Raw genomic sequence first — 23,210 nt, forward strand, 5'->3', positions numbered from 1 at the left:
TAATGGTAGCATGGGTATATACACTGAACTGTGCATGCAATTAAGATGCAATTTATATGCACATTGCTGCACTTAAATTATTCCTCAATGAAGAAAAAACATAAAATATATACAGGAATAGTCAAGAGACCAAATACAAACGGGTCTTTTGATGGGTAGGAATTTATTGGAAACACAAGATACAAACACACACACAACCTTTGTGGAGGCCTTGTGAAGAAAATGAGGCCATAAGATATACATAAATCAGATCAGGGTACCATGAATCTTCAAATCATGATGGGACTAAATTCCTTACCACTTAATCTGTCTTCTCTTTTTCAGAAAGAGCTACCATATTTAGAGAATAGAATTTAGATGAGGTTAGTCTAAGAATCTGAGAACTCAGGTATAGTGCAGCCTAGGAGACCTATAAGAGAATAAGTTAAGGAGGCTGAGGATAATGGCTCATTAGGTCTGGTCATGAGGAAGCTTCATTTCCAGTTCATTTACACATTTGTAAAATGAGTACACTCAGCCAGATTATCTTTCAGATTCTTTCTGCTCCAAAATTTTTAACCTACAAGTGGAAACCCTGTCTGCAGATAACAATTATCCAGGAAACTTTTGGAAAATGCCAATGCCCAGGTCCTGCCCAGACTAAATAAATCAAAGTATCTGGAGGATGAGGAGTGGTAAGCATCAATTTTTTGTTTCTTTTTAAAAAAATTTTTTTGGGGCGCCTGGGTGGCTCAGTCGGTTAAGCGTCCAACTTCGGCTCAGGTCATGATCTCGCGGTCTGTGAGTTCAAGCCCCGCGTCGGGCTCTGTGCTGACAGCTCAGAGCCTGGAGCCTGTTTCAGATTCTGTGTCTCCCTCTCTCTGACCCACCCCCGTTCATGCTCTGTCTCTCTCTGTCTCAAAAATAAATGTTAAAAAAAAATTAAAAAAAATTTTTTTAATGTTTATTTTTGAGAGAGAAAGAAAGAGAGAGACAGAGCGTGAGTGGGGAAGGGGCAGAGAGAGGAGACACAGAATCTGAAGCAGGCTCCAGGCTCTGAGCTGTCAGCACAGAGCTCAACTCGGGGCTTGAACTCACAAACTGCGAGATCGTGACCTGAGCCGAAGTTGGACGCTCAACCAACCGAGCCACCCAGGCGCCCCTTTTGTTGTTTGCTCATAACTCTAGACCAGGGGCACATGCCCCACAGACCCCTCCCACAGTTTTTTAAATTAATAAACTTACTTTTTAAGAGCAATTTTAGGTTCACAGCAAAACTAAGCAAAAAGTACAGAGTTCCTATATACACCCTGTCCAAAAAACCCACCAACTTCCCAACTATCAACCTTCTGATCAGAACGGTACATTAGTTGCAATCAATGGACTTAACATTGACACATCACTGTCACCCAAAGTCCATAGTTTGTTAGCGTTACTATTGTCACTCTCGGAGTTATACATTCTATGAGTTTTGACAAACATTTAATCACATGTATCCACCGTAGTATCATACAGAATACTATTATTGCTCTAAAACTCTTCTTTGCTCTGCCTATTCATGCAGCCCCACCCCCTGGCAATCACTGACTTTTTTTTTTTTTTACATAGTTTTTTACTGTCTTCATAGTTTTACTGTCTCCATTCTTTTCCCGAGAATGTTGTTATCATACAACATGTGGTCTTTTCAGATTGGCTTCTTTCACTTAGTAATGTGCATTTAAGGTTTTTCCATGTCTTTATAGAGATTGATGGCTCATTTCTTTTTAGTATATTGTCTGAATGTACCAGTTTATTGAGCCATTCACCTATGGAAGGACATCTTGATTGCTTCCAAGTGTTGGTAACTATGAATAAAGCTGCTATAAACATCTGTGTGCAGGTTTTTGTGGGGGCATAATTCTTAAACTCTTTTGAGTAAATACCAAGGGGCATGATTGCTGGATCATATGGTAAGAGTATGTCTAGGTTTGAAAGGAACAGCCAAACTGTCTTCCAAAGTGACTATACCATTTTGCATTTCCACCAGCAATGAATGAGTTTCTGCTGCTCCATATCCTTGTCAGCACTTGGTGTTCTCCACATTTTGGATTTGGGGTATTCTTACAAGTGTGCAATGATATCTCATTGCTGTTTTAACTTGCAATTCCCTAATAGCATATGATGTTGAAAATGTTTTTCAGATGCTTACTTGTCATCTGGATATCTTTAGTGAGTTATCTATTCATGACTTTTGTATATTTTTTAATCAGGCCATTCTTTTTCATGTTGAATTTAAGAGTTCTTGAATATTCTGGGTAACAATCCAGTATCAGATGTGTCTCTTGGGAATATTTTCTTCCAGTCTGTGGCTTGTCTTCCATTTTCTTGACATTGATTTTTTCAGAGCAGAAGTTTTTAATTGTAATAGAGTCTGTTTTATCAATTGTTTCTTTCATGGATTGTGTCTTTGGTGTAGTATATAAAAAGATGTTCTTTCCTTTACAATCTGTATACCTTTTATTTCCCTTTCTTGTCTTATTGCATTAGCTAGGACTTAGTAGTGGTGAGACATCCTTGCCTTCTTCCTGAACTTGGCAAAAAAAACCTTTCAGCTTCTCACCATTAAGTAGAATGTTACCTACAGATGGGGCAGTGGTTAAGCATCAGACTTTGGCTCAGGTCATGATCTCATGGTTCATGGGTTTGAGCTCCACATCAGGCTCTGTGCTGACAGTGCAGAGCACTTGGAATTCTCTCTCTCTCTCCCTCTCTCTACCCCTCCCTCCTTCCCTCTCTCTCTCTCTCTCTCTCAAAATAAATAGACTAAAAAAAAAAATGTTAGCTATAAGTGTTTGTAGATGTCCTTTATCAAGTTGAGGAAGTTCACCACTATTCCTAGTTTGCTGAGTTTTTATCATGAATAGATGTTGGATTTTATCAAATGCTTTTCCTGTATATAATCATGTGATTTTTCTTCATTAGTCAGTTGACACAGTAGATTAAATTAATTGATTTAAAAAATTTTGTTTAATGTTTATTCATTTTTGAAAGACAGGGAGAGACAGAGCATGAGCAGGGAGGGGCAGAGAGAGAGGGAGACACAGAATCTGAAGCAGGCTCCAGGCTCTGGGCTGTCAGCATAGAGCCCGACATGGGGCTCGAACTCACAAACTGCAAGATCATGACCTGAGCCAAAGTCAGATGCTTAACCAACTGAGTCACCCAGGCGCCCCAATTAATTGATTTTTTAATGTTGAACCAGCCTTGCAGACTTGAAATAAATCCCAATGGCTGTTATGTAATTATTTTTATTCATTGTTGGATTTGATTTGATAATATTTTGTTAAGGATTTTTGTACCTATGTTCATGAGACAATGATCTGCAGTTTTCTTGTAAATTTTTTTTTGTCTGGTTTTGGTATTAGGGTAACGTTGGCCTTATACAATGAATTAGAAGTAGTCTCCTTGCTTCTATCCTCTAAAAGAGACTGTTGAAAATTGGTATGCTTTCGTCCTTAAATATTTAGTAGAATTTGCCAGTAAAGCCATCTGGGTCTGGTGCTTTCTGTTTTGGAAGGTTATTAATTATTGATTCAATTTCTTTAATAGATGTAGACTTATTCAGATTGTTCATTTCTTCTTATATAAATTCTATCGGATTGTATCTCTCAAAGAATTGGTTTATTTCACCTAGATTATCAAATTTGCAGGCAGAATTATGCTGTTCCTTAATATCTTCTTAATGTCTTTGAAATCTAGTGATTTCATAGTGATATTCCCTTACATTTCTGACAATAGTAATTTGTGTCTTCTGTTTTTTTTTCTTAGTCTGACTAGAGGCTTATCAACTTTATTGATCTTTCCAAAGATCAACTAGCTTTTGGTTTACTGTATTTTCTCTACTGATTTCTTATTTTCAATGACATTGATTTCTTTAAAAAAATTTTTTTTAATGTTTATTTATTTTGAGAGAGAGAGAGACAGTGTGAGCAGGGAAGGGGCAGAGAGAGAGGGAGACACAGAATCCAAAGCGGCTCCAAGCTCTGAACTGTCAGCACAGAGCCCAATGCTGGGCTTGAACTCATGAACCGTGACATTATGACCTGAGCTGAAGTCGGACACTTAACCAACTGAGCCACCCAGGTGCCCCATTCAATGGCATTGATTTCTAATGAAATTTTTATTATTTCTTTTCTTGCTTACTTTGGACTTAATTTGCTCTTTTTCTAGTATACTAAGGTGGAAGCTTAATGATTTCATATCTCTCTTCTTTTCTAATAAATGCACTCAATTAATGCAATAAATTTCCCTCTAAAGACTGCTTTCACTGCATCCCACAAGTTTTGGTAAGTTGTTTTTTGATTTTCATTTAGTTCAAAACATTTTTAAATTTCTCTTGAAATTTCTTTGATTCCTGTGTTATTTATTAAGTGTGTTGTTTAACCTCTCACATATTTTGAGATTTTCCCAGCTATCTTTGTTATTAATTTGTAGTTCAATTATATTGTGTTCTGAAAACAGACACTGTATGATTTCTACTCTTTTAAATTAGCCAAAGGGTGCTTTATGGCCGAGAATGTGCTCTATCTTGGTGAATGTTCCATGTGAGCTTGAGAAGAATGTGTAATATGCTGTTGTTGGGTGAAATAATCTATAAATGTCAATTACATCCAGTTGATTAATGGTGCTGTTAAGTTTAACTATGTCCTTACTGATTTTCTACCTGCTGGATCTATTTCTGATAGAGGGGTATTATAGTCTTCAACTATCATAGTGGATTCATCTATTTCTTCTTGCAATTCCATCATTTTTTGCCTCAAATATTTGATGCTCTATTACACATTAAGGATTGTTATATCCTCTTAGTGTATTTTATCAGTGCATAATGCCCCCTCTTTATCCCTGATAACTTTCTTTGCTCTGAAATCCACTCTGTCTGAAAATAACAGAGCTACTCCTCCTTTCTTTTGATTAATGTTAGCATGGTGTATTGTCCTCCATTCCTTTACTTTTGTTTTGTTTTGTTTTTTTGAGAGAGAGTATGTGGGCTAGTGGGTGGGAGGTGGGTCAGAAGGAGAGGGAGAGAGAGAATCTTAAGAAGGCTCCATGCCTAGCACAACCATGAGATCATGACCCGAAGCAAAATCAAGAGTCGGATGCTTAACTGACTGAGCTACTCAGGCACCCCTACTTTTAATCTATATGTATCTTTATACTTAAAGTGGGTTTTCTATAGACAACATATAGTTGGGTCTTGTTTTTCAGTCCATCTGATAATCTGTCTTCTAATTGATGTACTTAGACCATTGACATACATAGACCATAAAGCATACATAAGAAATAGATAAGCATACATAATCAAATACATTGCTGCTATTATTTTGAACTGTTGTTAAATTAATGAATATGAAAAATAAGATAAAAGTAATTTTACCTTCACATACTCATTCTTCAGTGCTCTTCCTTTCTTTATATAAATCTGAGTTTCTGACCTATATCATTTTCCTTCTCTCTTGAGAACTTTTTTTTTAAAGATTTTATTTTTAAATAATCTCTACACCCAATGTGGGGCTCAAACCTACAACTCCAAGATCAAGAGTCGCATGCTATACCAACTGAGCCAGCTAGGAGACCCTGTCTGGAGAACTTTTTAAAAACATTTCTTGCAAGGCAGGTCTACTGGCAATAAATTCCCTCAATTTTTGTTTGTCTGAAAAAGTATGTCTCCTTCACTTTTCGAAGGATGATTTCACAGGCTACAGAATTTTAGGTTGGTAGGTTTTTTCCCTTAATAATTTAAATACTTCACTCTCTTCTTGCTTGCATGGTTTCCAAGATGACGAATATCATTTTTATCTTTGCTCCTCTATAGGTGAAACTTCTTTCCTCTCGCTTCCTTCATGGTGTTTTTGTTTTTGTTTTTGTTTTCTTTATCTTTGATTTTCTGAAGTTTGAGTATGATTCTCTGAGCTTCCTGCATCTGTAGTTTGATTAATTTGGGGAAATTATCACTCATTATTATTTGAAATATCTCTTCTGTTCCTTTCTCTCATTTGTTATAAAGAACATATGGTGAACATTATGCATATGTTGCACCTTCTATAGTTGTCTCAGTTCTTGATAATCTGTTCTATTTTTTTTTTCACTCTTTTTGTTTGTTTGCTTTTCAGTTTTGTAAGTTTCTTTCGTCATGTCCACAAGCTCAGAGATTCTTTCTTTGGCCATGTCCAGTCAACTAATTGGCCCATCAAAGGCACTCTTCATTTCTGCTATGGTGTTTTTGAGCTCTATAATTTCTTTTTCATTTTGTCTTAGAATTTCCATTTCTTTGCCTACATTATCCATCTGTTTTTGCATGTTGTCTACTTTTTCCACTAAAGCCCTTAACATATTAATTATAGATTTTTTATTTATTTAAAAAAAATTTCTCTTCAGGTGCCTGGGTTGCTCAGTCAAGCAACCAACTTCAGGTCATGATCTCATGGTTTGTGGGTTCAAGCCCCACATCAGGCTCTGTGCTGACAGCCACCCAGGTACCCCAAACATAGATTTTTAAAAGTCCTGATCTGATACTTTTGACATCTCCACATATCTGACTCTGGTTTTGATGTTTGTTTAATCTCTTCAAACTGTGTTTTTGCCATTTAGTATGCCTTGTTATTTTTAATTGAAAGGTAGACACAATACACTGGGTTAGGGGGACTGCAGTAAATAGGTCTTTGGGGATGTGACAGTAAGATGTGGGGGAAGTATTCCACAGTCCTATGATTAGGTCTCAATCTTTTGGTGAGCTTGTCTATCTGGTCTATGACCCTCACTGGTGCTTCTCAATTCCCATTCCCTGCCCTTAGGTAGGACAGTATGACTAGAGCTGGCTGGAGTTGGGTATCTTCCTTCCTCCAGGGAGGTTAGGCCCTGGTAAAATAGTTTCTCCTTAGGGCAGGCCTTGTTAAGAAGAATAGACTGCTCTGGAATTTTTCACAGTGGTTCCCTTCTCTTCCCCTCGATGAAAGCACAAGGGGATTTTCCTCCAGTATTCACTGTGAGGACTTGGTAGAGCTCCTAGAAGTAAAACACAAATGTGGGAGGGCTCCTTTATAAGTGAGTCCCCTGAAGTTTTTGTTTTGTTTTATTGAGATATAATTGACTTACAATATTGTCGATTTGATATATTTATATGCTGCAATCTGATTACCACCATAGAGTTAGCTAACACCTCTATTATATCACATAATTATCATTTTTTGTGTGTGTGGTGATAACAATTAAGATCTAGTCTCCTTAGCAACTTTGAAGTTTATAATACAGTATTGTTAGCTATAATCACTACATCGGGCATTATGTCTCCCGCTGAAGTTTTTAAGTCTCAGACTTGTTCACATTGAGCCTCAATTACAGTTTAGGTTATCCTATGCTGGCACTGATTCCTATGGAAGTTTCTGCTCCAGTATGTTTTGTTTTAAAATTAACCATACTTAAGTATAATTCGTATACAACATAATGTACCCATTTTAAGTGAAGAGTCCCATGAGTGTTGACAAATATATACACTGGTATAACCTCCACCATTTTGCCTCAGTTATTATTGTTTTGTTTTGTTTTGCTTATTTGAGAGAGTGAGAGAGAAAGAGAGAGAGGGAGAGAGAGAGAGAGAGAGAGAGAGAGAGAGAGAGAGAATCTTAAGCAGGCTGTATGCTCAGCACAGAGTGTGACACGGGGCTCAATCTCACAACCGCAAGATCATGACCTGAGCCAAAATCAAGAGCTGGACGCTTCACTGACTGAGCCACCCAGGCACCCCTTGCCTCAATTAGTTTATTCCAATATTTCTGTGTCATAGTTTCTTCACATCTTTTGTTCCTAAATGGAATACCTGTAAACACCACTCTACCACAGGGGTCTCAATTTGCTGACTGCTCATGTCATAAAATCGGGCTCAAAATGGAGATAGAAACTTTATTTAATTAATCAAGTAATTTACCTATCCTTCATGTATCTATTGAGCCTGTATCATTTCCCATAGCTGGTTCCTCCCTTTCTCTCAACTTTAGCTGCCCTTGGACTGTAAGGACCTCTTTCCTCTCTCTGTAAGGAAGGTAGTAGCCTCTTCTCCTATCAGGCCAGGCTCTTTATCATGCCCTTGGCACATCCGTGCTTGTTCCCTGTCTTCAAGCTCCCTTATCTCCATCTAAAGGCCCTTTGCACCATCTAAGTCCTAATTCAAATCCTACCTCCACCACAAAGCCTTCCTCCCCTAGCTAGATTTTATTTCTCTTACTTCTACCAGGCACTTGAGGACATAGTCATGCTCCCAATACCCTCAGAGCTCACCTTGCTTTAGTTGTTTTAAATAATCAAATTCACTTAAATATGGAATCAGTTGACAGCTTTCTTTGAAGTGGACATAATGCTAGGTTCTGGGCAATAGAGTGGTAACTAAGACACAAAACAGATATGTTTCTTGCCCTTATATAACACACTCTAAACAAGTGTAATAAGCTCCACTCAAGGTAACAGGGCTTCTGGTTGTTGGGGAAAACACTGTCAAGGGAATTAGTTATTTCTGATATACACATCCTTCTCTGCAAGAACACCATAGCTTTTGGAATACCAGCTGGGGGGAGTTCACACTTCTGAGTATCTCCTGCAGTTCACATATACCATATGATCAAATATTTACTGGATGAAACCAAACTCATGAGACAGGTACCATTGGGAAGGTATGGGGTCATTATAGGGGGCAATTTAGCATCCTCCAACACCACGCATTTTTTTTTCTCCATTTTCTCCTCTTTTCTTTCCACTTCATTGTCTCCTTCCTTCTCTGTTACTTGTCTCATTTCCAGTCTTTGCTGGCCTAACCCTGGACCAGCCTGGGGCCCAGGGTATTCTGGTCATTGCTTAGCTATGTACTCCCTTATCTTTTCATCATCCTTTATTTCTTAGCTCATCCCATCTGGAGAGAAAGTGGAGACCTAAGGGTTTTTACCTTGGCTACCCACGAGAATCACCTGAAAAGCTGATGCTTAGTTCCCCCTCTTCTCATATCTAGTTGATTGACTTGAGGTGAGGTCTTGGTATGACTAGGTCTTAAAGCTCCCCAGGCGATTCAAATGTGCAGCCAGACTGAGAACCACCAGGACAGATTAAGGATTTCAAAGCCTCCACCTTCTCAGATGAAGGTGACGGCCCCCGGAGATAACCATGGAACTTGGCATGTGCCAACAATGGCACTGCTTGCACTAGGGGTGGGGTAAGGACAGATGCTTCATATCTCTAGCATCTCAGCTCCGGAATGACTGCCACTGACAAAGTTAAGCCAGCACCCTAGGGAAGGCAGGGAGAAGAGAAATTTGTTAATAGATGAATGCTCAGAGCAAGGAGGCAGACTGCCCTTAAAACAGGAATCATGTTGTCTTGATGGGGCCAAGGGAAGAGGAGAAGAGGCAGTACCTGAAAAGTAGCTGGCATAGGATTAACTCTCAATAAGTGTCAGTTTTTATGGTGATATAGTGTTTTTATTCAAGCTATTTACACAAGAAGGAGCAGTAAAATTAGTTCCATTTTAAAGATGGGAAATAGCAGTTTAGAGAGATTACATAACTTCCCTGCCTTTCCATCCCCTACCCCACCCCCACAGGCCAGCTTTCTGTGCAAGTCAACTCACTGCATCATAGCATGTAATGGCTAAGATGTGAGTGCTCAAACTTGACTGCAAAGATTATTCACCACAAAATCTGCAACAGGGTAGGGAACCTCTGAATTTCAGTTTCCTTATCTGCAAAAAGAGGGTTAGATTCCATGCTTTCTGGGTTTCCTTTCAGTATAAGTCTACGATTAACCCAGGAGATGTGTCCTGGGACTGGGACTTGGCATTCTATAGCACGGTGCTGAAGAATGTCAGCTTCTCAACTGATGTCCCATGGCCCACTAGTGGGCTTCAGATGGGTAACAGATGTGCTGAGTATCAACCCCTTGGGTTCCTGGGGCAATAGAACTCCAGGGCTGGCTGCATTCAACCACAAATACCTTTATCTCTCTATCCCCATATGGGATACAAATATCTTTTCCTGTCATTTTCTACATGTGTCAATAGGAAAAAGGTTGAGAAGCACTAAACCCAATTACTCATTTGGTGTTGAGTGGGAGGCTGGATTTAGTCCCTAAACCTAGGACAGGTTGGAGATACTCTCTTCTCCTTGTTGCCCCCAGCTGCCCCCTTTCAGACACCACGGACCCACTGGCTTGGTGCTTTCTCAGTAGTTTCTGGCCTACAAAGCCATCTGGAAAGGAATAAAAGATAGAAATATCTTAACACAACAGGCCTTGGAGAAAGTGGCAGCCTCAAGGCCCCGCCCTCTGTGCAGAGAAAGCCTCGTCCTAGGCCTTCCCAGCAGCTGAGGCAGAGGCAGGAATGTACCCGGGAGCAGACCTGGAGGGCTGTGCCCACGGCTCCCTGCAAGGAGACTTAGAACTCCCCGCAGGCGGCCAGGCCCAGCTGCCTCTGCCCAGCCACAGCTGCTGGCAGGGAGTCTCCAGGTCTAAAATTAGCCTCCAGCTCTCCACCCAGGCAGTTCCACCACTCACTCTGGCAGACGAGGCCCTGCGGTGAGGTAATGACTGGGAGCCTGTCTGCCCCAGGACAACGAGGGGTTAGGGGAAGGCAGCAGAGCAAAGTCCCGCTTTCCCATCATGGTCAGCCTCTGGCTAGAATTGGGAAAATGGGGGAAGCAAGGGCATCTGTGTATGTGGGACTTTTTGCTTTGCTTCTGCTTTTCTTCCATGTCTGGACCTAAGGGGTACACTCTTAACTCAAGGTGCACCAAGGAAAGGAAAGCAAACTTCCTGAGAGCTTAAGATATGTCAGGTTTTCAATTTGCCACAACAACCTTGTAAGGTCAGGATCATTATTCCCACTATATGGAACACAAGGATGCTCATCAAATTAGTTGACCTAAGTCAGTGACCCTGTGAGGAAGAATCTAGAAGTATCAGCCCTCTTCTTTTAGAGGGGAAGTCTGCTTCCTAGAGGGGCACCTCCAGGGAGAGCTGCCTCCCTGAGGCAGAGCCTGAGCCCATGACTCACTGACCCCCATCTGTAGTTCCTCAGCTTCTGATGGTTTGGTCAGGAAACCTGTGGTTGGAGCTGCCAAAATAAGCAGCCAACTCTTTGGCCAATTCCTGGGCACAAGTTCCTCCCACCCCTGGGCTGAGGTGGGGAGGCAGGGGGTCAGCAGCTCAGAAGTACACAGGAAGAGTGGGTAGGAGGGCTATGGGAAGGATAGGTCAATAGAGCCTGTGGAATTGGTCCATGGTCAATAGGGCCTGTGGAAATGCCCCCCAAAGTCACTAAGCCTCTCCAATCAAAGGCGTCCCTGAGACCCTAACCATCATTATCCCAGAATGATCATTACCCAGGGCTCATACCTCAACCTGTCCTTCACTGTCCCCATTGATGGAACCTGTCCTTCTCAAGTGAGTGGGGGAGGAGAGAATGCTGGAGGGGGAAAGTGGCAGAGGGCAGCAGTCTCTGGGATAAGAGCTGGGCCCAGGGCCCAACTCCCAGTCCTGTTTGAATGAGAAGGCAAGGTCCCACAGCTAGTAAGAGACTGGAGCCAGGATTTGAATCCAGGCATCTCTCTGAATCTCTTTTTTCCAATCTTTCTCTAGCCACTTCCAGCACAGAATCCTCAGTACTGATGCAAATACCTTTCTTTGGGAATAATGTTGGAGCCGGAGGGGACCTCAAGCACAAAGTGACCAAGCCTTCTCATTTACAAATGAGAAAACCATGGCCCAGAGGGCAGAATTGACTTGTTCAAAGTTACAGAACTAGTTCATATCAGAACCAAGATGGAAATCCAGGTCCCCAGACTCCCAGCCCAGGGCTCTTAGCCCTAACCATATGCCTAAAAGAAAAAGACCTCCAAGTTCACTTCTGGCCCAAATACTCTATGATTCTATAACCTGGCTTCTATTCCCCCTTCTGTTATAACAGATTTCAACTGATCGTGCAACTCACCAGTGACTCTCCCTGCTCCTTAGCCAAACATGCTGGTTTCCTCTCAGGTTTCATTCTTCTAGACCTTTTATCTACACCTGACACATTTGCTCACCTTTTTCCTTATCAAGACTCCTTAGAAGAAAGAGCCCCTCCTCCACATTTCCCTAATTGTTCATTTTCTCTCCCTCACTCACTAGTTGTAGGCAGCCAACTGTCCCCCTCTCCTTGCACTGCTAATGACCAGATTCCCAGGGCTGCTCTCCCTACCCCAGCTTTGGCAGTGCAAGGAACATCAGCTTGCTGGTCCAGGGGAGGGCTCTTGGGCAAGGTAGAACAGTGACACCGGCAAAGCCATAGCCATGAAACAAAATACCCCCTGCAAGAGTTAAGTTACTCAAAGAGAGATTCTAGACTGCATACCGAGGCCTGCTGAGCTTCTGGGCCATCCTGAAGCCATGACTTAGAACCAAGAGCCCGCACACCTGAGTGAGCTTCCTTCCTCAGTGGACTTAGTAGGTTTGTATGTACTTCTTGCCACCACCTCTTGCCTTTGTTTCTCCCCATACAAAGTAGGTAGCAGGCTCTACCTTCTTCTATGTTCTGAGTGAACTCGAGGACTCATCATGCTGGGTGCGTGTCAGTTTGCCACCCCCGTCGCTCCATATGCATCCTGAGGCTGTGGCAGAGGACACCTTCCCAGACAGTTTGGAAAAAGAGCAATCTTCCTTCAAGGAGAAGCAAACAACCTCTGATCTAAAATGTGGCTGCGACCAAAGTTTCTCCAAGTTCTCAGGCGAAAAGTTCCTTGTGAAAACAAGGTACTATTGTTCTCCCTTCGCCTTCTGCTCCTTCCCTTACATGACTGGATCACGAAAACCCTGCCAGCTGGGGAAAGTGTTCACTACTCTGGAACTTTCCAAACCTTATTAGAGATATAAAGGGGCAGAAAAATATAGAAAAAAACAACCCTTTCTTGAGGACTTTTTTTTTTTGGTTTTAGAAGAAACTACTTGGGAGTTTTTTTCTCCTGCCTCTCAGACTTTCCAATTTCTAAATATACCAAGCATAATCATTTTGAGCAAACCAAGTTATGGGCAATATATGTTTATCTCATTAAACTAACAGAAAACGACTTCAGATTTGTAAGGGGAACTACAATTTTTTATAATTGTTTCCCTAAAAATATTACAATATATTGCCATTTCCCAGAAATTGAACCTCCCTATTTTTTGTATCAAGTCCCTTAGGCACTTTATGCTCATTTCTATCTCTCAAAGTGGTAAATACCGACTTCCACCTTAATACCTCTTACTTTGACAAGTGTTTTCCCATGACAGACAGGTGGTATTTCCTGAGAAATGTAATTAAAGCTTCACTATTGTAGAATGTTCCTTATGCAAATATTTTTCTAACTTTCAGGCATCAGAGCAAAGATGGAATTCTTAAACAACATGTTAAATCAAGCTTGAATATTAATTTTTCACCTCCTCTCTGTAGGCTTCCAAACATGTCTGAACCCACTTATTACTACCTCTGCAATTTTTCTTCAATTTGTCATCCATTTCATCTTTTACCCCCACATAGAATTGCAGTAGTGGACTTCCATCTGCTAACTAAAACTAGGATTATGAAAACATCAGCCCTCATCAGCTTGTATCTTTCTCCAGAGATGAGAATAAAGGAGATGACATTTTTAAAAAATATGTACTTTGCTACCAAAGGATCTCACGATTTATGTTTCAAGACTCTTCTGATTTAAAATCAACTTCATCTATTCCTATTCTCCATCCCTTCTCAACTCAAGGGGGTAAGATAGGAAATCATAACTCCACTTGCTTTTTTAAAATTTATTTTAATGTTTGTTTATTTTTGAGAAAGAGCATGTGAGCAACAGAGGGGCAGAGAGAGAGGGGGACAGAGGATTTGAAGTGGGTTCTGCACTGACAGCAAAGAGCTGACGTGGGGCTCAAACTCAGGAACCATGAGATCATGACCTGAGCCAGAGTCAGACACTTAACCGACTGAGCCACCCAGGTGCCTCCACCTGTTTTTTTTTTTTTTTTTTTTTTTTTAAAGAGGCTTTCCACTTCTTTACTAGAATGGGCTGATCTGAGGATGAGAGGGTATGGGGAACAAAGGAACCTGCTGGACTAAGAAATGCTGCATCTTGGCCTGCCCTTTGCAATATGAGAATTCAACACCAACAAGAGCTTCTTTGCAGGCTTCGCTCAGGTATCAATCTTGATGCAGGGTGTCACTGGAGAAATTTCAGAAAGCCCACAAGTCACCCCCAACAGCAGCTGAGTTGGGCACATGCTCCACCCCCAGCCAGGTGACAATAACTTCAGCTCATTCACCAGCAAGAAAAGCTAAAGCAGACTTGAGAATGAGTTATATGCCTGCTTTGTACACTGTCAGATCGCTTGGATAGGTAGGAAAAAAGACCTCATGAAACTCAAACATTACAAAAAGCACTTTCCTTAAACAAAAAGGGAATGAGTAATGGCGTGGTGTGCTGTAAAGAGCACTGCTCGGGCATCAGGGGTTCTGGGCCCGGCACTACTCTCCAGGCAGGTTGCTTAAAACTCTCCAGGCCTTAAATTCTGCATCGGTGAAATAAGGAGGTTGGGCAAACAGGTTACACTTTAAGAGGCAACTCAAATCACTTTATAGTGACTGTCTGCTGAGCTGTGTTGAGAAAGATCTTGAGACCTTATTTTGGCTCAGTGGAAGAATTACATGCTCTCTTCAAAATGTCTGCCATTGGCCTGGAATAAGAAATGCAGGGGGCGCCTGGGTGGCTCAGTGGGTTGAGTGTCTGACTTCAGCTCAGGTCATGATCTCACACTCCGTGAGTTCAAGCCCCGTGTCAGGCTCTGTGCTGGCAGCTCAGAGCCTGGAGCCTGCTTCTGATTCTGTGTCTCCCTCTCTCTCTGCCCCTCCCCTGCTCATGCTCTGTCTCTCTCTGTCTCAAAGATAAATAAAAACATTAAAAAAAGAAAGAAAGAAAGAAAGAAAGAAAGAAAGAAAGAAAGAAAGAAAGAAAGAAATGCAGGTATTTTTCATCTCAGAATTTAAAAATCTCCAAGATCCATTCCTGTCCTGGAATCCTCTAGGATATATGAAAGACAGCTCCTAAAAACCAAGAAACAAAGGGGCTTTAAAACTGACGAAATGATTTAAAAAATAGTAATTTAAAAAATGACAATAAAAAATGATTTAAAAATAGTAATTTAAAAAATAATGACAATAAAATTGATTTAAAAGTAATTTAAAAAATAGTGACAATAAAAATTATTTTAAATTTATGTATGTATTTAGAGAGAGAGAGAGAGAGAGCATGAGCTGGGGAGGGGCAGAGAGAGAGGAACACAGAGAATCCCATGCAGGCTCCACACTGTCAGCACAGAGCCCAACACAGGGCTCAAACCCTTGAACTGTGAGATCACAACCTGAGCAGAAATCAACAGTTGGAAGCTTAACAGAGTAAGCCACCCAGGTGCCACTAGAAGCTAACATTTATTAAACATTATGTATCCAGAACTGTTCTAAGTACTTTCTATGTATTATTTCACTAAACTGCCACAACAAAATCCCAATGAGGTAGAACAATTAATATTCCCATTTTACAGATAAGTAACTGGGGCATATTGAGGCTCAGTAACCTGTTTACTAAAGCACAGCTTACTGAGAATTGGAGCTAGCATTCAAATTCCAGTAGACTGACTTCAGAGAGTTGCTCTTCACCACTATGCTATGATGAAGGAAGAAAAGGAGGAATAAAGACGCTGGCAGATGCATGGAAGACACAACAGCAACCTCAAAAGTTAAGGTAGAAAGGATGGCTGTGTCCATATGGAGGAAACATGGGCACAATGAAGCCTGTGCCAAGTCAATCCAAGTTCACTACCTGCCTCTTCCAAGCACTCTACTAATGCTTGTGAGCAGGATGAAGAAGATTGCCATGACCAGATTCTTTGGAGCCATCATTGGCTTCTCTAACAACCCTAGTGGGAGTACATAAGACCAACCCAGATAAAGTAGAAATAAAAGAAAATATTTAAAAGAACCAAAGAAAATATCAACTTTGAGTTTCAGTCAACTTAAGTGCAAGAGAAGTTCCAAAAATGGTTAAGGTCGACTGGCACGGAAGTAAGAAAGCCTTCAGGGAATAGATGGGGTTAAAAGCACAGGTAGAGCTTTGAAAAAGCAAGCATAAGGAATATCATGAGACTGGACAGCAGCATTCAAGAGTCTGGAAGAAGACCAGCTCAAGACGGAGGAGACACCAACTCTGGTTCTCCAAGGACAAGAAGTGACAGTGAAGCTATTGCTCTCTGGACAGTTACTTCCAGAGTTTATACACGCTGTTCTCTATCTCTTACCAGTGGGACTGCTTCCTGACTCTCTTTCTCCCACCTAACATCCGTCCCCTGTAACTACAGTAAAGGGATTTAATTGGAAGGACATCCCCAAATCAATCAAACTCTGGGAAGTTACCATGTACCGGGTAGTGGACAAAGCACTCAAACAGAATTCTTGGCTAGGGACCCACGGATAGGTGTCAGGGGCCTGTGTACCTCCCCAAAATAGCATGCAAAACATACGAGGGGGCAGGCAAACTTCTGGGAGAGGATCCACACTTTCTTCATCAGATTCTACAAAGTATGTGAGCCACAAAAGGTTAAAAAACTGCACTAGGGAGACAACGGGGAGAAAATGCCCAGGTCCAGCACTCTAGAAATTCACTATCCCATGGGGGAAGACAAACACAGACATAAATAACTCTGATGCAAGGCAGACTTTGATAAGTGCACTAATGGAGGTTAAAAAAAAAAAAAAAAAAAAAGCCATGAGGGAAGGGGAACAGGAGGGGAACAGAGGTTGATTCCAATTGCACTGTGGATAGGACATCCTCTCCCAGATCCTGGTTTTGGGATCCAAGTTTGTCCTGAGGAAAACCAACCACTACTACTTCTCCTCAGGCCCAGACAGAGCCTTTGACCAGCCCCTCTTTCTCAGGTACTCCCAGTGGAAAACTGAGTCTAAGGCTGACTCTATTCCTGCCAGGGAGGTGAAAGAAGGACACTGTTTTCAGGAAAATGGGAGGCAGTAGGAAGAAGATGCTCAACCTGAGAATGAGCAATGACTCCCTTCTACATTTTCCCCTCTTTAACCCAGTTCCCATTCTCTAAATTCCTGAGGTACTCACTCATTTTGTGCTCAAGCATGTCCTCTACCCCTAGTTGTCTATTTTAGGTAAGTCATTTCTCAGAGCACTCCCTCATTCTCCAAGCTCGTCTTTTCTCTCACCTCTGTGCCCAGAAATTTTGTGCCATTACCATGTTTCATTTTCTTCCAAGAACTAATCACCATCTGAAATTCTTTTGTTGATTTATGTGTTTATTATCTGTCTTTTTTTCATGAAATGTAAGCTCGATGACAGCAAAGGCTTTGAATTTCTGGTTCCCTTCAATATTCTAATACCTAGAACATTGTCTGGCACATATGAAGGGTGCAATAAATATCTGTGGAATGAATGTCTCCTGTTCCACTGTATTCTCCTGCAGGACCAGCACAATATCATAGCCCCAGAGAGGAGAATGTATGGAGAAATGAAAGTACTTTTTACTCATGAGAACATCTTTTGAGGTGCTGATTGTGCAGGGCCACCCTTAAAATGATCAAGGCAGTGTAGCCAGAGAGCCTCATGTGAAACCTACAACCCAACATTCTGTCACCTTCTACATCAATTTTACCACCAAATTCTGTCACTTCTTTGACAGGTCTCAACTCTTCTCTGTCACCCTTCTCAGCTAGACACTCACTGCTCATACTTTAGGTCGCTGTGATAACTACCTGAGTGGTCCCTCTATTTCTAAGGCATCCTGCAAACTTCCAACAGTTTAATCTACCTATAATCACAGTTCCTAGGACATAAAAGGTATTCAAGAAATGTCTGAAGGATCAAAGTAAAATCAGTGGATGAAAATAATAAAACACTGTGTTCATCACATCAAATCCCTGCTTTAAAAAACCTAGGGGCGCTTGGGTGGCTCAGTCAGTTGAGCGTCCGACTTCAGCTCAGATCTTGATCTCACAGTTTGTGAGTTCAAGCCCTGCATTGTGCCCTGTGCTGACAGCTCAGAGCCTGGAGCCTGCTTTGGATTCTGTATCTCTCTCTCTCTCTCTCTCTCTCTGCCCTTCCCCTACTCGTGCTCTGTCTCTCAAAATAAACATTAAAAAAATTAAATTAAAAAAATCTATGTTGCTCCCCATCAAGTCCAAACTCAGCAGCCTGGCACATGAGACTCCAGTCATGTCACAACCGCTGTACCCACCTCATCTCCTTTTACCGTGTGAGCCTCTGTGCTACAGGATTACCTTTGCTTGTACATACAACTCCCAATAATTACAGGCCATTGGGGCTGGAAATGGTCTTAAAAATTCAAGCCAAAGGACTCCTCTTTGGGAAATACAGTGAAATAATAAGAAATGGTGGACAAAATATGACAAACTTCTTTTTATTTACATAGTGAAGCGTCCCATAAAGTAAGAGAAATCTCCAGGGGCCAAAAAATGAAGAACTGAGGGGTGCCTGGCTGGTCCGGTCAGTAGAGCATCTGACTCTTGATCTTGGGGTCGTGAGTTCAAGCCCCATGTTGGGCATAGAGTTTACTTAAAAAAAAAAAAAAAAAAAAAAAAGAACTCAACATCAGAGCAGCAAGCAGATACTAACACTCTGGCAGCTTCTTAGTTTGGGGCAACCAACAACTTTAGATAATACATTATAAAAAATAAATTTGTTTTGGGGCGCCTGGGTGGCTCAGTCAGTTGAGTGTCTGACTTCGGCTCAGGTCATGATCTCGCAGTCTGTGAGTTCGAGCCCCGCGTCGGGCTCTGTGCTGACAGCTCAGAGCCTGGAGCCTGCTTCTGATTCTGTGTCTCCCTCTCTCTCTGCCCCTTCCCAGCTCATGCTCTGCTCTCTCTCTCTCTCTGTCAAAAATAAATAAACATTAAAAAAAATTTTTGTTTTAAGTTATTAAAACTGGAAGAATATAGTATTTAAATAGCATTTTAAAAGGAACTTGAAATAGAACCAAATAAAACTTACAGCTTTGAAAAATATAGTCATTGAATCAACTGAGAAAATGGGGTAATGCCTCCCTCTCGATTTCTCTTCCAAATTTTCTACCCTTCATTGGGCCTGTGCGGTTTCCCCTGCCTTCCCCTGGAAGTTGTTCACCTGAGATCTCCCCATCATCCTCTCCCTTTTTCCAGCCCCTCAACTCAGCCAAAACAAAAAAAGACAACCAAGAATTGAGACGCTCCATTAACACTTTGTCCCTGGTTCATGAGGGAATCCTCAATGTCCTCATTCTTCCTGCCAATCTTTGACTCAGAGGTGGTGGTGAGCGGAGTTAGGAGACCAGCTGTTTGGTGAGGGGGGGGTGTGCATGTGCACATGCCTGCATGCATCCATTTGAACCCAGGGTTGGCAGGCAGGGTGGAAAGGAGTGGATCAGAGGATTTGTAAGAAGATCTCAGCAGAGAGGCCTTTAATCTTTGAGGCAACTGCTTGTGTGGAGACCATGTTGTCAGAAATGACCTTGGAGACCAAGTAGCCAGTAGCACTGGGATAGCTGCCACCTCTTAGTTCAGGCAACTGAGTCATGGAAGGTCAGGGCCAGAATGTCCCTTTGACCCCTTGGTGACACCAGAGAGGTTCCAAACCTACTCCTGAAAGAGGCATCTCCTTCCAAAGATTATGAAACTGAAGTCCTCTAAAAGAAAAGGCACTTGGCCAAGGACCCTCAATAAGTCAGTTACAGAGCCAGGATTTAAACTATGATAACTGCCCAATGTTCCTGCCTTCCAGTCCTAGAAATCCTGAGTGCTACTCAGGGGCATGCAGCAGAGTGACAGGCTACTACTGCCAACTGCAGAGCTTGTGTGCCCTGACCATCCCCGACAGATCTCTCATTCTCAGCAAAATCCTGGACTTCTAGCCCACCCCTCCCACCCCCTAATGCAAATCTTTGCCAGGGATGGGGATAGAAAGATGGAGGCAGTGCCGAAGAAAAATAAGGGTGACTAAAAAATATGTATTTGCTGGCAGGTGCTGAACATGGATGGCCTGGGGACTGATGAGGACTGGGCACAGCTGGGACACGGACTGAGATGCTGAAGAAAGACTGGCAAAGGGCTAGTTGAGGAATGTATCTATCCATTCCTGCCTGCCCAGCCATTTTCTAATTCCTACCTGACTGTAAACACTCAGGGGAAGTGATGGGACCAAACATTCATTGAGCTCTTAATATGTATAAGGCTTATGTTAAATCCAACTGGGCACCTAATATGTGCTGGGCTCACTAAATCTTATTTAGTCATAAGAAAATCTCTACAGGGAAGGCATTATTGCCCCCGTTGCCCAGATGAAGCATCTGGGGCTTGAAAAGGACTAAGTACCTTATGCAAAGTCCTGCAACTAGTGAGTAACAGAGCTTGGATTTGAGCCCTGCCTCGTCTTCAAAGTCCATAATTTTTTTCCAGGAACTATCAATGCTTTCTACCCCACTCAGTCCCCTACAAGAAAGTAAATGCTCCATAAACATTTTAGGTTTTAAAATCAATCACTGCTGCAGCCATTCAACGTTGGGAAAATAAATAAAAATTGAAAAATACAAAAAAAATTGAAAAATACATATCACTCGATTTCTGGTTATTTACGTATCAAATCCTTGGTCTGTTTGGAATGTCATTTCTCTGTAACCACCCCACCTTTCTGTCTCTTTTTCCCTTCCTTGGGCCCTCTTCCCAGGTCTTGATACCACAAAGCACAATTCAACCTGCTATGGAGTAGGAGGCATGTATAGCCTCTGCTAAGCACCACAAGAACACAGTTTAAAAGAAGAAATTAGGGGCGCCTGGGTGGCTCAGTTGGTTGAGCATCCGACTTCGGCTCAGGTCATGATCTCACAGTTCGTGTTTGAGCCCCATGTCAGGCTTTGCATTGACAGCACAGAGCCTGGAGCCTGCTTCAAATTCTGTGTCTCCCTCTCTCTCTGCCCCTCCCCTGCTCACGCATGCACGCACTCTCTCTCAAAAATAAACATGAATGAATGAATGAATGAATGAATGAATGAAACTGGTAGAGGAGGCAGATAACATCTCTTCCCTGAGCCTGTTTTCTCATCTGTTAGTAAAGGGGCTGGATCTCTGATGGTTGTGACTTTATGCACCCATAAGCCACCTGTCTGGGCAGTGGCCACAGGTCTTCATGTGTATGGTCTCACGATTGGTCCAGCAGGGTGGGCATACAAGCTTGAGGTTCCTGGCCTTGTTGACCAGTCCCCTCAGTTGCTTTATCAGTAGTGATAGGGTGCCCCAAGCTTTATTGAATTTTCCTTGTATTTCTGTCACTATTTTTCACTGACACTGGCTAAGTCCCCAACATCTGTCAGCATATTCTAAGCTTTTAACGATACTCATAAAGAGGTGAGAATTTATTTCTGAATGTCATTCAACTTTTCAGTACCTAAATAAGCTAAAGACAAAAATAAAAAAAGATCAGGAAAATTACTTTTTGGCTTTTTTACCTAGAATTCTTGTTTAAGGTATTCCAGAATCCAGCATCTGGTTATCACAGCTTATTATACTTTATTTTTTTCTTTTCAACAATCTCTAGATCAAAGTAGTGGGATTACAGGTGATTTTTAATTTCTTCTTCATGTTTTTATATATACCACAGCACTTATATTGATTTCTTTTATGCCTTTGCTTCAGAAAAAGTTAAAGTGGTTTACAAGGATCATAGAATATAAGATGACATAAACTAGAAGTCATTGTGGGGTGAAAAGAAAAAATAAAGGTATAGGCATAAAATTGATACTAAAAGGCAGGTCACAAAGCCTTTTACACTTTTTTCAGGCGAACTAAAAATTGAATTCTAAAGTCTTCTAGTAACCAACACAAAGGAAAATACCTGGTGGTTATACAATTTATATGGACAATAAAAAAAATTGCTCAAAAGAAACATAGCTATTTCTCTCTCTCTTTTTTTAAGATTTTATTTTTTGGGCATCTGGGTGGCTCAGTCAGTTCAGCACCTGACTTCAGCTCAGGTCATGATCTGGCCGCGGTTCTCAAGTTTGAGCCCCACGTGGGGCTCTCTATTGTTAGTGGCAGAGCCTGCTTCAGACCCTCTGTCTCTGCTCTCTGCCCCTGCCCTACCAGTGCATGCACGCTCTCTCTCTCAAAGATAAATAAACATTAAAAAAAAAAAAAAAAAAAGAGTTGGGGAGACTGAGTGCTCAGTTAAGCGTCCGACTTTAGCTCAGGTCATAATCTCATGTTTCGTGAGTTCAAGCCCTGCATCAGTCTCTACACTGACAGTGCAGAGCCTGCTTGGGATACTCTCTCTCTCCCTCTCTCTATATCCCTCCCCCACTGACACCCTTTCTCTCGTTCTCAAAATAAATAAATAAACTTAAAAATGTATATTTTTTATTTTTAACTAATTTCTCCACCCAACCTGGGGCTCGAACCCACAACCCCTAGATCAAGGGTCACATACTCCACTGACTGAGCCACCCGGCTGCCCCCTAATGGACAGTTTCATAGGGCTATATCGCATAGCATTTAGGCTCTTGGTCTTCATTGGCCACCCCTTAAGTTATTATATCAGTTGTACTGGGGTACCTACAGCACAAGAAAGTAATTTTACAGGAGTTAATGTGTTCTAGATACACAAGCTGTCATCTGGTATGATGAACATGCATTATTTTTGTAATCATAAATATTAACTTTAAAATAAAGCACATATTTTCCTACACAAAGCATAAAAATAAGCTAAGTTAATCAGTCTGTCCTTGTGATAGTGACTGAAAGGGAATTCAAGGAGTGCTTCTGAAGTACTGGTAATAATTCCGTTTCTTCATCAGGGCGCTCATTACACAGGTATGTTCGGTTTGTGAAAATTCAAGCTGTACGCTTATATGTGTACTTTCTTTATATGTGCACTTTCCTGAACATATAAGGTACTTCAGTGAAAAGTTACAAACAAAACAAAACACACACACATACACACACCCACACACACACAGAGCCAGGGACCACAAGGACGATTTGTATCCTTATTGTCTAAAAAAAATTGGTTTCAGGGCACCTGGGTGGCTCAGTCTGTTAAGCGTCCAACTCTTGATTTCGACTCAGGTTGTGATCTCGCTGTTCATGAGATTGAGCCCCA

General features: G+C 41.6%; 1 protein-coding gene across 2 annotated transcripts in view; it reads right to left on the bottom strand.

Moving 5' to 3' along the window:
• The window catches only part of B4GALNT3 (beta-1,4-N-acetyl-galactosaminyltransferase 3), a 140,217-nt gene that overhangs the window by 110,086 nt on the left and 6,921 nt on the right, over positions 1-23,210 (bottom strand). The gene's annotated exons all lie outside the window — the stretch shown is intronic.

Source organism: Leopardus geoffroyi, chromosome B4, assembly GCF_018350155.1.
Source record: "Leopardus geoffroyi isolate Oge1 chromosome B4, O.geoffroyi_Oge1_pat1.0, whole genome shotgun sequence".
Classification (NCBI taxonomy): domain Eukaryota; kingdom Metazoa; phylum Chordata; class Mammalia; order Carnivora; family Felidae; genus Leopardus; species Leopardus geoffroyi.